The sequence below is a fragment of the Symphalangus syndactylus genome, chromosome 9 (genome assembly GCF_028878055.3).
Source record: "Symphalangus syndactylus isolate Jambi chromosome 9, NHGRI_mSymSyn1-v2.1_pri, whole genome shotgun sequence".
NCBI lineage: Eukaryota > Metazoa > Chordata > Mammalia > Primates > Hylobatidae > Symphalangus > Symphalangus syndactylus.
In genome coordinates, this window is record NC_072431.2 from 115471808 (window position 1) to 115487241 (window position 15434).

The window sequence follows — 15434 nt, forward strand, 5'->3', positions numbered from 1 at the left end:
ATAAGTGAATCTGTTGAATTGGAACCCATTTTTAACTAATGATGTCTGGTTATACTTGCAGTAGATACAGAGATTAATAAGACCTAGATAAAGTCAGTCTCAGTCCTTTCTGCAAGCACCTGCCCATGCTGGAAGGAGTGAATGAAACAAAGATACAGCCTACAAGAATTCTCCTTTGGGAAATAGTTTTCATTTCTCTCCAAGCAGTATTCCTAAAGTTCTAAAGTTATTTAGTATTCAGTATTCTAAAGTTCTCAGCTGTGACTTCTGAAAATCTCTTGTCCTACCATTTGACCATCTGGAGAAAACCTGCTTGAATAAGTATTCCACTATATTCTTTCCACATTTCCATTCTTTCATTAATGTATTTATTAAAATGGCCACTGATGAGTCTTCTCTTATTCATTTATTATTGGCAGAAGCATCAAGCTCCTGATCCACATATTTGCACTTGGTGAGCCAATCATGTTGTTTCATAAGCTATGCTCTCTTTTTCTTTGCTGCTCAGCCCAATTCTACAAGAACAAACAGCTGGGTAGTTGCAGAACCTGCTGATCTGAGCACAAGTCTGGCAGTCAGTAACTTTGAGTTCAAATCCCAACTCCACCACACGTTTGTTCTAAAGATGTGAGGCTGCCTTATAAAAGCGCTCACCATGGCATTCAAATAAGCCCAGAAGCTACTGTGCTGATGTGCAAACACAAAGAAATCTTTCTTGCAGCTGTGCTTATGGCAGTTTTCAATAGTCTTCTAATGGAGGTTTGGTCTGCCACAAAAAGTGTAATAAAAGGCAAAGAGCAAATGGCCCAGCTTGCCCTTCAGTCAGAATGACTTTGACTGCTCAGAGTCCAGTAGGCGGCAAAGGGAAGATTTCAAGGTCAATTTCCTCACCTTTCAAACCTGTGATTTCATATTAGAAGATCAGGCTGTCAGCTTTCCTGTGTCGACAATTCTCTCTGGGAAGGTTAATGTCACTTCTAAGCTTAATAATGGCCCCAAAGTTAGGAAAGTACTGTAAACATCTTGAATGTGATGAATAAGTCAAAATAAACAAGGATGATAAATGCAAACTGTGCCTGAAATGTTTTAAAGCTAATACTGGTTACAAAAAAGAGGAAAACATAAGCTATGGTTGTATCCATTGAGGGTCAAGTTTGTGTATAAAAAGGAAAGCGTCCTAATGCTATGAAATTGAATGTATCATCTTCATGTTATGAAATGCAAATCTCCCAGTCCAGTGTTTAGCAACACATATGTTGCTGATAAATAATAAATAAATCTTCAGAAAATTACTTAAGTACCTGATTAAATTTACAAAATTAATATAAATTCTTAGCCTTCATTTCTATAAAATGAATAAACTATCATCTCCCTTGCTCATGTCACAAGATCAGGGTGGGTTTAAATATTTTTATATTTAAAAGATGAAGTGAATTGTAAATCACTATAGAATAATCAGATTTGGCTGCTGGATTTAAAAACTTGTCAAAATGTGTTTGTTCAGTTATTCCAAGTTATCGTGAATTTTGTTTTTCTCTACTGCAGTCATCCTCAAGCTGGTTGCACATTAAAACCACCTAGAAAGCTTTTTAAGTTTAATTTCTAGTCCATTACTGTGGTCTGAATGTTTGTGTCCCTCCAAAATTCATAATCACCAATGTGATAGTATTACAAGTTGGAGTCATTGGTAGGTAATTAGGTCATGAGGGCAAGACCCTCATGAAAGTGACTAGCGCCCTTATTAAAGAGATCCCAGAGAGCTACCTTGTCCCTTTCACCATGTGAGAATACAGCAAGAAGGTGTGATCTAGGAATCAGGAAGTGGGCCTTCATTAGGTAGAGAATCTGCTGGCACCTCAATCTTGGACTTCCCAGCTATTAGAACTGTGAGAAATTTCTGCCTCAGTCTCTGGTATTTTGAGTCTTATAAGCTACTCAGTCTCTGGTATTTTGTCACTTTGATAGCAGCACAAACAGACTACGACACACATCCTAGACAAATATCTAGAGGTGGGAGTGAGAAATTACTACATTTTCAAAGGATGCTTTTAATGTGCAGTTAAGATAAGGAACCACTGATGGAGTTTAAATCTACTTACATAATCAACTGGAAAGACAAGAGCTAAAAAATGAAAGGTAGACATACTCCAAGCTGTGATGCAAACATCTTAAATTTTACACTTCTTCTTGCGTGAACATATTTTCACTAAACTTCTAATTATTATCTCAATTAACAGAGCTTGGAGGACTGAAGGATTAGTGAAGAAAGAAGAGCTTCTACAATTTGGATTAATTGAAAAAATCAGTATAAATTAGTGAAAATTTATAATGTTAAAATACTTTTAAAAGAAATGTAAAAAGTAAATGAAATGTAAAACGTGACTTTGTCAAAACAAAAGCTTACAAGCTCAAGCAATTCATCTTTCATTCGTGGAGTAAGATACTTGTAGAGGCCCTAGAGTGATTTTTTAAATGAACAAATTTTTAAAATACGTGTAATTAGCAAGTGAGCTATATTACTATATCATTAGTATATCATATGCACAGAAGATTTTAATACATTTTTGCTAATTACCAGATGACTATGACCTTATAAGGAACAAATATAATATTGCAGCAACCCCTACTTTTTCTAATTCTTCCTAGGTAGTTTCTGATACTTTCTTCCACCTATAGATTCAGCTGTACACTTCTACTTCTTTTTCTAGCTTGCTCTCTCTCTGTTCCCCCTAACAATTCTTACACACATCCACACACTCTCTCTCTCTTAGAAAATGTAGGTGTTACTGGGTTCCATCATAGAGTTTTTGATTTAGTATGTCTTTGGCAAGTCTTGAGAATATGCACATCCAACAAGATCTCAAGAGACATTGATGTTGCAGGTCTGAGTATCTCACTTTGAGAACCACTTATCTAATTTTCTAAAGAAAATCTATTCATCAGCTCAATTTCCTAACCAACAGAGTGTAAAATCAGTCTTGTTTTCTATGCCTGCAATATCCTTTGGGCTGGGGATGAGAACTGGCATCTTTGTTACCACTGGAACTCTGTATTTTCCAATTTATTCTACATCATGTGATTAAACTCAGTATTGGATTGAGGAACTAGCTAATCAAGGACAATAAAATATCACTAGTATCATAATTGTTCTGAAAATTTAATTGAATACTGATGAATGAGAATTCTTTTCAAGAAGAGTACTGCATGCCACCAGTAGGAATGAGCCACCCAAGGAACAACGAGTAATACCATCAAGGAAACCAAACTGCGTTCCAAAGAGTAAGGGTCTGGCTAACTGCAGAACCTTTGAGACAGTACATTTGGGGCTATAGCTGACTTTTTGCTCACAACCATATTAGGGAAGTTGGGCACAGCTATCATTAGCAAGGGGCATCAAAAACAAGGGGCAGTCTCCACCATCCCTGCCTGCTCCTTGCTTTTTCCGTAAATAAGTGGTTCTCAAATTAAGACATTCAGATCTGCAGCACCAACATCTTTGGAGATTTTCTTAGACATATATTATTCTCAAGCCTTGACGCAGACATACTGAATCAAAAACTCTGGGATGGAACCCAGTAATGTCTTTTAACAAGTCCAGGTGACGCTGATGCACAAACCTCAGAACCACTGTTTTCAGGGTTGGACAAAAATTAAAGTGTGAAACTATTTAAATAAAAATATTAAAGTGTGATAAACAATATTAATGGGTATTAAGTTATTAATCTTGCCAAGACACCATTCTCCAGATAATATTACATTCCTGACTAATACTCTTCACAATGTCCTATCTAGACTTCCAATTCCTCATTAGGAATGGAACCCTGTCCTTATCTCTAATCTATGTGGCTAAAGTCTTGTGATTATCTAGCCATTACCTTGCCTCCATCTTCAGGAATGTGAACCCTAGACCTTTGTTCATTCAATTACCAACTGGAAAAGATTCAAGAATGTACTGGCTGCCTCTAATAATGGCTACCAATCCTTTTTTCCTCCTTCCTATTTCATGACTATTTGAATTTCCTTCTACAGTGCAGAGTCTCCTGGTTGGTTCACCTTCCATAATTTCCTTTGCCATGACTGGCTAAGTAAAATCCTTGACCTTCATGCAGGAAAGTACATGGCTATAGCCTGCAGCTGAATGGGTTAGTTATCCACAGTATCATCTTTCTACACATCTTTCTACACATTACCCAACAACCAAAGGTGTTTTAAATGGGTTAAAATCCAGTCTCTCAGAAAATAATCCCCAATGTGTAATGTTTGCCAATTTCTGAGGTGTAAATACTCTCATGATGGCTGATTTCAAGCTACCAACATAATGTCCCTCAATGAAGAGTTGCTAGCAATGGACCTTAAGAGAAATGGTCAGATTCTGAACATATTTTGAAAATAGGGGCAACAGATTTGCTAATGAATTGGACGTGGGTATAAAAGAAACAATGATGACTCCAATGTCTTTGGTTTGAGCAATTATTGGAGAAATTCAAGTGGCATTAAATAAGGTGGGGAAACTGTTAGGAGCAAACTAAAGAATTTCATTTGGATGTATGATGTTTGAAGTAACTATTAAATACTAACAAAAGATGTCATTTAAGTAGTGCATATAGGAGTTTGGAGTCCAAGGGAGAGTTACAGGCTAGAACTGTACAGTCGTAAATAGTCATCATATAGATGATACTTAAAGCCATGAGATTGGATGAGACTACCAATAGTTAGTTCAGGTATAGAATGGAAGTCCAAAGACAGAGCCCTAGGGGGAAAAAAAGGAAAGTTGATCAAGGCAGGAACCAGAAAAGCAGAAGCTCTTGGTTTAAAGATTACTGTGACTATAACTTAATATATAGTCAGTCGAATAATAAACATTAACCCCTTACAACATGCCATGCACTATTCTGTATAAAGTGTGAACGTTTTACAATACTAAATTGCATTAATAATGAAGATGACATTCGATACAGAAATCCTACCTTTGCTAAGGAAGGATAATTTTATTTGAATTAACCCAGTTTTCAAATACAAGAATCAAAATTAAAGAAGAGTCAGTGTTCTCATTGCAATTTGTAGAAAGGATAGCAAAAAAAGAAATCTGATGTTATTTTAAACTATTGTTATACTTACCTCAAGTGCCAGCTCCTCCATGAAATACGTCTTGATTGTAATCCTTCAAAATCCATCTTACATTTGATCTGCTATTCTCATAAATTCTCCTGTTGTTCCTCCCAACTATGTTAGCTCACTTTCTTCTTATCCTCCCACAAGTGTAGGGTTGGCCTACTCTTAAGTGTTCCATTTAGTTCAACTTGTAATAGTTATTTATAATTTTTTTCTATCTGTAATTCATTCATTTATTCATTCATGCATATAATTATCATTCATTCCATCAGCAAATAAGTACATGCAAAGTATTGTCCTCAGGATATGGTAAGCTTGACACTTCACTTATATCTCTAACCTGACAGGGAACGTTGCAAATTTCAGATATCAATAAACATCAGGTAACTTAAACAACAAATTTCCCAACAATTATTATTTAATGTGTTTTCCTTGTCTTCTCTCTCAAGTTAAATATGTGTAACCAATCCATAAGCAGAACCTAAGTAATAGAACAATAAGAGAGAGTTTGGTAGAGTGGAAAGAACACTTGGACCAGGGCTTAGTAGCTGCTGGGCTTCTCATTTCAATACTGATCTGTTAAAGAGAAAGATAAAGAGTTGATGTGGGTCTCAAAGCAGCATGCACAAATGCAGTCCTAGAAATACAACCAGAATTCAATCTGTGTATAAATTTTATCCCCTTGCTTCTGTCATCAAAAATCAGAGTTTAACGTTTCTCCATGCTGCATTTTCAAAAGCAGAATTTCATTCCCAATGGGCTGATTTACTTCTAAGACTAATTCATTAGAACTATATCTGCCTTTTGGTTTCTTTTTTCCTTTTTTTCTTTTCTCTTTTTAAAATAAACTAAACCTTAATTATTCTACAACAAAAGAAACAAATATCTATTGTTGTATTATGATCAAAAGATTACATTCTGAGTCAAACATTTTTTAACTTATTTATGAGCTTTACTTTCCCTTTTTACAAGGAGAATTAATTTAAAAAAGTTGGGGGAAAACCTTCTATAGTCTCAAGTTCCAATGACTATAAATCAGTATTTTATTTACAGGTAGAATTACCTTTGTGCAAAACTACCCTATCAGATAGGAAATAAAATAAGTATATATAGTATATTGTCTTTGCACTGGATATTACAAATAATGTAATGATGTTATGATGGGTTTTTAAATTTCATCATTTAAAATATTAGTTTTTCTACAAAATATACTCTGTTCATATTTGAATTTGAAATCCATGAATATCTATACCCATAAAGCAATAAATCCATAATTATATTAGGGAGTGGTGGGGAGAGGCATGCGTTTCTTTTCTGTTGGCAGAATTACCTAAACAAAATTATATTCTGTTGAAAATATGTGATAAACATATCGGTTCTAAAGGATAAAAGAGCAAAAGTTTATCCAAGATATGTTTCATCTACTAGAGGCTATATTAAGCTTTTAATTACATACCTCTATGTGTAATCTACAGACAATAGAAGGAAAGTACTTGAAAGTATTTGAAATTACCTTGTCCTTTAGCAATTTTACTAAAATTGACTTGATTACTTATGCCAGAAGAGTCAAAAAATAAAACGCAGTTCTCATCCTTAATGTTCTTTATATAATTCAATGCATGTCTAATAAAAAATAAATTTTAAGTGGAATAAATCACTTATATGCATTGTCTATTAGAGGTTTGTTCATAAATAAATTGGAACATAAATAGAAAGTTCCATACTCTGAAACTTATAAATTTCTGAGAATCAGAAATAATGATACATACAAATGTTTCATTAAATTTAAATCCATTGTAGATGGAAATATATGGACTATATAACTTTGCTTTTAATTTTTTAAATTTTTATTAAATAAGTATGCAGATCAGTACATGAAACACACAGTTATATGGCTTATAATTAGTATAATTGCTAGTAATTATAAAGCTAATTCCTGTGTAACCACCACACAGGTGAAGAACAAGGCATTGCCAGACACTCCAACAAGTAGAGAATTGCTGAGTCATGGAAGAAGGACAGGAAAACAGAAGAAAAGAAAGAAGGGGCCGGGCGCAGTGGCTCGCGCCTGTAATCCCAGCACTTTGGAAGGCCGAGGCGGGCGGATCACGAGGTCAGGAGATCGAGACCATCCTGGCGAACACGTGAAACCCTGTCTCTACTAAAAATACAAAAAAAATTAGCCGGGCGTGGTGGTGGGCGCCTGTAGTCCCAGCTATCTGGAGGCTGAGGTAGGAGAATGGTTTGAACCTGGGAGGCGGAGCTTGCAGTGAGCCGAGATCATGCCACTGCACTCCAGCCTAGGGGACAGAGCAAGACTCCGTCTCAAAAAAAAAAGAAAAAGAAAGAAGGGAGAGTGAGAAAAATTTAAACACAATTCAGTCTACCAAAAACAATTACTTTTTACTACTAAAGTATAACAGAATGTAAAATTAATCCCTTTAAAATAAAACTATATAACTATCTGAGCAAAATATTAGTACACAAATAAAATTTATAAAGATTTAAAACCAAAAATAATTCATAAGAATACTATGAATTGATTTCTTGAATTAGTATTGCAATTATTTTATTCATCTAATAAAAGAATGTTACTAAATTTCTATGTAATAGGAGATTTTAAAAAGTAAGTTTCATGTTTATAAGATTTATTCAATGTACTAAAATGTGAGAAAAAAATCTCAGACAATTCAAAAACTATAATGTCAACAGGTTACAAACAATATTAAAACAAGGATTCACCATCAGACAGAACTTATCTTAGTCCTGGCATATAATTAGTCTAAAATTCCAAATGCCTTTTTAGTAAACATGTGCAATTACAACAGATAAAAGACACAGAGGTATATTTTGCTTGTTTCAGAATTAGGATACAGGATTCTATTTCTAGTCTATCTACGAGTTTGTTATAACACTTTTTGGTAAACCACTTAACCTCACCTGACTCAATTTCTTTCCCTTAAAATGAAGATGTGTTTACTTATTAATACCTTTAGACATTCATATAGCAAACATTTATTGAAAATCTACTATGTGCCCAGCACTATTTTAGCCCAGCAATGCAACAATAAACAAGTATCTTACCTTCCTGTGAATAGGCAGAGAGGATGGGAATAGATATAAGCAAGTAGCAAATAAGAAAACTGTGAGAGGTGCCATAAAGAGAATCGGCCTAATAATCCAATTTCTAAGTAAATAGAATGTTTCACTTTAAGATTTCAAAGTTTTACACTAGGGTGAGATTTGTTTCTGACTATGATGTTCATTGAAGTTGATGCTCACCCATTACCAGAGAAACATGGCATCTCATACATGATGTGTTATTCACTTATCAGTGATCTACATAATCCTCAGGACAAGAAGTGATGAGCTGAACTGTATTTGTTTAGAAAACTGTACAGTGCCTGAGTTTTCCAGGGTGAAAAACTCACTCTGCTAGAACATGAACAGTAAAAGTCAGTAACCAAATTCAAGACGGGTTGCTTTTCAGAGCTCTTGCATTTTTCCTTGCAAAGGCTGACTTAGAAAATCCAACCTTCTCTTCCTCTATGTGCTCTCCTTCAAACTTTGTATCAGGATATTTATCAATAATTCTCAAAGTATAATTTCCACAAATTAGGAATATATAATAAACATTTCTTGTGGAAACTAGCCAGTTTTCAGACAGACCAATCTACTTTCAATAGCTAAATCGTCATAGACCACATGCAAAAATCCTTTTAGGAAATTGAAAACGGTAAATGGGGAAAGGCAAGTGAATAAGGCAATGCTACTCGATCTTGGAAAAACAACCAAACATATAAAGAGACTTCCACTACCACAACCACAATGTAACTGGTCCTTGGGCAAAGAAAGGCCCTGCCAGAGAACTATTAGCACTCTACAAATAGATCACCGAATTCAATAATCCCATTGGTGTTCCATAATTAGCTATCTGATTCATAAAGATGACTTTATAAAAGACAAAGAGAAAGCAGTCAAAGTATGAAAAAGTATAGAGAAGCATGAGAATGAGGGAAAAAGAGAAGAGAAGGGAAGAGAAGGGAAGGGGAGGGGAGGGGAGGGGAGGGGAGAGGAGAGGAGAGGAGAGGAGAGGAGAGGAGAGGAGAGGAGAGGAGAGGAGAGGAGAGGCGAGGAGAGCAAAAGAGAAGAGAGAAGAGAATTAATTTGAGAACCATTAATATAACTCCAACTGCTCCTTCATTGTCAAATTTCTTATTCATGAAGATGACCAGTGTTTTGCTATAGCCAGTCCTCTCTTCCAAGGTTCACGTTCACATGTGTAACCATCTTTTGAATATTTCTGTGTCTGAAACCAAATATTTATACATTTCTTTAAAATGTACGCATTTTGGGCATTCAACTTTTCATGAATGCTCTGTTTGGAAAGTCCACCCTTATTTCTTAAAAGCCTTCTCTCTTTTCATTGAAACTCGGAATAGGTTTTTCTTCCTTTCTCTATTATTTCTTAATGATGTAAGCCTTAGTATTTAATAAGTGGGCCCCATTTTTGATAAATATTGCCTTTCATTAAAAGCTTCAGAACTTCTTCTCTAGATTTTAGTCAAACCAGAGACCCATTCAAAGAAGAGGGGTTCAATCCAAGCCACAGATCACTCTTTAACTAAAAACAGATACTATATATTTTTTTAACCTGGAAGGCAATACTCAGCAGAATGGGAGAAAGAAGTTTAAAGTTCAAATTCTGACATGGTAGTGTTCACGTTGTGTGACTTTGAGAGGCTTATCACCTTTCTTCATCTCATTTTACCCTCTACAAAAGATAATAATCTCTATCTTATAGATGGAAAAATTAATTTGGTGATTTAAGCCAGGGAAGGGCACAAGTTCCACCTAAATTCAGTCATTAGAGCCATGAGTACTAACAGCAGGAGCCATGAGGTACCTACAGGCCACCTGTCAGCTAGTCTCATAGCAAGGTCAATAATAGCTTTATCAAACAAAAGGGCTAGATCAGTGCTTCCCAAAGATTGCGCCTTGAACCTGAGTCCCAAAAGAGGATAAGTCTCAACAAACAAAAATTTCCATAGCCAAGTAAATTTGGGAAACACTGTATAATAAATGTCTGTTAGAATGATTCGAAAAACACATTAGTGTAATAAAGACTCAGTAAAAAGATTTGTTATTGTTTGACCCAAATTTATTTGACCTAGAACCCTTTTTGTCAGAAATTATCTAGTTTTCTGAAATCAATAGTTTCTGTCAGAAATTAATAGGTTCTGGCTTACTTTAAGTATTAACAATATATATTTTTTTAATTTTCCCCAAGCCAGGGACACATTATCTTGCTCATCTTTGCTTTTATCCTACGGCAGCTTGAAATTAACTCGAGTTGTTTTTTCCTCCACTAATAAAAACAGTTTCACTTTTACAATTTTATCACTTCCTATTTAAATATTTTAAGACGTGCTTTCATTTACCTTCTTGCCTTTTCAATTTCTTACCTTTTTACACAGATTACATATTAGAAACATCTAACCACTTTTGAAGTGTTTTATTTTATAACACTCAGGTATTTGGAAGAAATATTTGCTTCTTCCTATGAGTTTATTTTGCTTTGCTAAAACTATCTGACAGAACTTTACCTTTGCATTTGATGAGGCTTCTTTCAAGGTGTGTTGACATGTCAGTTGATGGTCTAGCAACTCTATTAAAGATTTGTAGCTGTTAAAGTGCTGCTTTTCTAAAAATGTATACAGCACTTGAAAAATCAATCTAGAGAGTTCTATAGTTCAACCCTCACATCTGTGCTCTAATATCAGTTTTGCTGTCAAAATGAAGTAATTGGAGACTTGGTTGACCAGAATACACCATTCTCCAACAAGACTGGGATACAAAGGTGTTACCTTATTCTCCAAAGCTGTGAATTTTCTGTTCTACTCAGACCTAGAGCTCTCAATTATTTTATACTCATGATTATACCCTCCTCTACTCTTGTTTAAAATTGCAAGAGAGTTAAACAATACAACTAAAGGCAAATTTAAATAATCATGAAATTAAATATGTGTATTTCCAACACTTTGTTATGCTTCTCCTGGAAACTCTGATAAACACCCTGGAACCACATAGGAGGGATAGAGCTATTCATAATAATTGACCTATATTATCTATAATAGTCCTTAATTGCTGCTAATACCTTTTTCTCTGATCTTATCTCCTACAATTCTTCTTCACATTTATCAATCATTCACACCTTAGAGTTTTTAAGGCCATCATTTATGTTCCTGTATACTTAATAATTTCAAAGAGTGTATATAAATGAAAGAAAAAAATAAAGTAAGCTCTTTGAATTTTGCTAATTACTAACATTTACTTATTACTACTTGGCTAATTATGAACATTTTCTAATTACTACTCTATCTAGATCAATAAGCATTTTCTAAACCTGTAGTACAAGACATTAGATATTAAAAAGCGTATTCTCTAGAGTGTTGTATGGTCACATGATCTAGGTATGGTCAAAAGAGTTCAGAAACACTGAATTAAATAGAGTCAAACAGATTTCCTTATACTAGGGCTTCTCAGATTATTAAATATGCTAATGTTAATTACGACTCTCTAAGAAGAGCATTTAAAATATGTTTCCCAATTTTTTGACCATGGAATTCTTTTATTTTATCATGTATATTAACATATCCCAGAAGAGAGTCCCGTGGAAAAGTGACTCAAGCCAAGAATAATGCCTTCAAGAAACCTGGGCTACATCCAGCCTCCAGGGTGATTGCCTCAGGCACAATGAAAGTACAAAGCAGAACACTATAGGAATTTATATTTACTGAAAACGAAAAAGGAACTAAAAGTAATATTGAGATACTTTTCAAATGGGCTCACAATATGCTAAAATGAGTCACCGAATTTATCATTTAGTGATTTCAAACTTTGAAAGGGCAGAGAAAGTAAAGTAAATTAGGAGTTTCTTAGATTAAATCAAATATAGCATTATATATTACTCATAAATGGCAAATACAGAACTTATTGTATTATAGTTTTTAAAATAAAAAATACTCTTCAGGATACAAAATTTATTCCATTTACTCCTTTTTTGTAAAAACTTACACCAAAATTTAGAGGCATAAAACAAACATTTTTATTATGCTCACAGAGACTGTGGGTCAGGAATTCAGACAAAGCATAGCTTATTTCTTCTCCCTGATGTTTAGGGGGTGACTCAAATAGCTGGGAGCTAGAAGAGCTGGGGCTTAGGACCCACTTACCAAGATGGTTCTTCACAGCTAGACTTTGATGGGATGATCAGCCAAGCATATACACTGCCTCAACAGCACGAAGGCCTAAGGATAGTCAGACTTACCAGGTCACCACTCAGTGTTTCAGCAAACAAATCAGAAAACCCATGGCCTTTCTTGATCTGGTCTCAGAAGTCACCAAGTATAACTTCCATCATATTTTCCTGGTGTTAGAAACAGACCCTACATCTCCATGGGAGAATTTCAAAGAATTTCTTTAAACTAGAACAGAAATACTTTAAAAGAGGTTCCTAACATTTTCTTCACCAAGAGAACTTCTGGATTTCATTGCTCAGATCCTTCTAAGATAAAGTATAGTGGCCTGTTGAGATGTTTTTGGGCAACTCATAATAAACTATCAAAGAAAACTAACAGTGCTTAGGCGTTGGAGCTTGACAGAAATTGAGTATGTTGGGCTGGGTGATTATGTTCATTTTTGCATAAGAGAGAAAATAAACAAATATAAAATATAAGATTTGGCTGAAAAATTAAGGATAGATTTCATAATTTGTATGAGATTTTTATCTAAATCACATCTATTGTTGACATTGATCAGACTGGTTACCACAATATATTACTAAAAAGCACATATTGTACTGGATTAAAAATTCATATCTGGATCTAACAAATGAATCTTTCACGAGATATGAATGAATCAACTCTGCAGGTGGATATATGCATTTGGGTCTTAATTCCACATTAGTCTATTCATCTATTCATGCAGTACTTGCTGACAATCAAGTATTGAGCACTTCCTAGTTGCCTGAACCGTGCTGTGCTGAAAACACATGGATAAAATGGTATTGTTAGTTCCTGCCCTTAGACAACTCACTCTAGAGGAATATTCATATATTCACTTACTCAACTTTTTTTTTAGGCAATTCCTACCATGGTAGAAGTTTAAAATTTAGATCTGTTAATAAAGTATATGAGTTTTATGATAGGAGACAACCAAAGAAATGTCTCATAGACGTATATTAACGAGCCACAATTAAGTGGTGTAGATAGTAAGTAATTTAAGTTGACAATAGAGATCCCTACGTAAATGGTAAACTAAGAAGACTTCACAGAAGCATTTTAGATATTTTTCACTAAAAAGAAGTAACTCACTAATGACCAAATATTGGGCGTTATTTGTACCAATTTTATATTTTTAAAAGTGTGTGACAACTAAGAATTGTGCCACAACACAGAAAGTACAGAAAAATGTTAAATGCCTTTAATTTATCTAAACTAAATTATATTTAGTTCCCAGTCTCTACTGGCCAAATTTGGTAAAAATACCACATCAATCATTTTCTGTTTCACGACTATATTCTATTCCCCTATTCCCCCTACCTCCCATATCTCGTGTGCTCACTCCTGCTCTCACTCTCTCTCTCTCCCCCACCCCCCTTTTCTCACACACTCTATTTCCCTCTCCTCACCTGCCCCATTCTCCTTACTCACTTTATACTGTACCAGGACATCAGAATCTACAGTCTGGAAAAAAACAGGGAAGTTGGGATGTTCTCAACCAGCAGTCACTCATGATCAATGGGAAAAGAACTCATTGTCCTTGTTACCATGGTTCATTGAGAAGTGGTCAATGCTGCTGCTGGCTCCATTCTACATCGTCAAAATTGTCTCTATAGACTTTCACCTAGTCTGTCAATGTTGGGGCATATTATCTAACCTCTCAGGACACTTCCACATGAAAAGGCTAGTGTGAATTTTTCTCTAGGGTAAGGAGACCAGAACACAAAAACACAATAGACTGACTGACCTTTCTGTCCAGAAAATGTGTAAATTTTTTTTCGTTCTGTTGTTGGTAAATCTATTCCAGAGAAAAAAGCCTAAAGAATAGGTAGTAAAATTGTTAATATATTGTCCTACCTCAAGTGATAACAGCACTTTTTCTTTTATTTAAAGTTAACAACTTTCCAAAAAGAACTACCGTTAAAAAGTGAAGATTAAAGCACATGAATCTTGAATACTTATTACCTGCACAAATATGAGAAAAAATATGTCAGTGGCCTTGGTAATAAAATGAAAAGTCATTTCTGTTTAGTTATGCATCTAAAATACCTAATATCAATCATTTTATTCTGTGTTATCATTTTTAAACTATTTAGTATTCACTATAATTTATCCAGTCATAATAAATTCATTTGACATTTGCAGATTGTTGCACGAATATTGTCATACAATTTTTATATCTTCCAAGATCAATTGCTTACCAATGCTGTAAATTTTTGTTTCCTAATTTGAAAACTGTGAAACAATAGTTTTTAATAATGGACAATATGCACACTGCAGTAATTCTGGATTTTGTTTGTTTTTAACCTTTTTGATGCAAGGACTTTTAACTTACACTATATAAGTATCAGAGATTTTCATTGTTATCAACATGTTACTTCAATATGCCTAAAATCTATACCATCAACTGAGGAATATTAACCACATCTTATATTTCCATAGTCAACCTGCCTTTTCTATTTGTTTTATGAATAAAATATTGTGGCATAATTCTTGGCTAATTATATTAACAAATGATATTATTGATATAAAAACAACATTGCATTTAAATATGATTTCCCATTTGAGAACTTCATTTTACAGGAAGTTAAAATCATTCCCGTCAGGGATATAACAAAGTGTTTGCTCAAAACACAGAGCTACTAGGATTTAAAAGAAAAAAATTATTTTCCAAATTCCGTCTTTATGTCTACCTTCATCCCTCATCCTCACTTTATACTAGACTCTGTGCACATGTTAACGACATCTAGCAAAACATGCTGCACAGACTCATGGACTTGGGAAACATTATTGCTCACAAATTCTTTAGTGGTTTTAAAACCTGGTTGCACATTAGAATCATCTGGAGGGGTTTTTAAAAATACTGCTGCCTGGGTCATGCCCCAGAGATTCTAATTTAATTGGTATAGAGTGAGGCCTACGCATCAGGATTTTTAAAAAACTCCCCAGGTGATCCTAATACACAGCCCAAATTGAGAACCACTGTTCTAAACCACTCGTTTTACAGATTAAACAATTAACCCTATCAGTGACACGTAC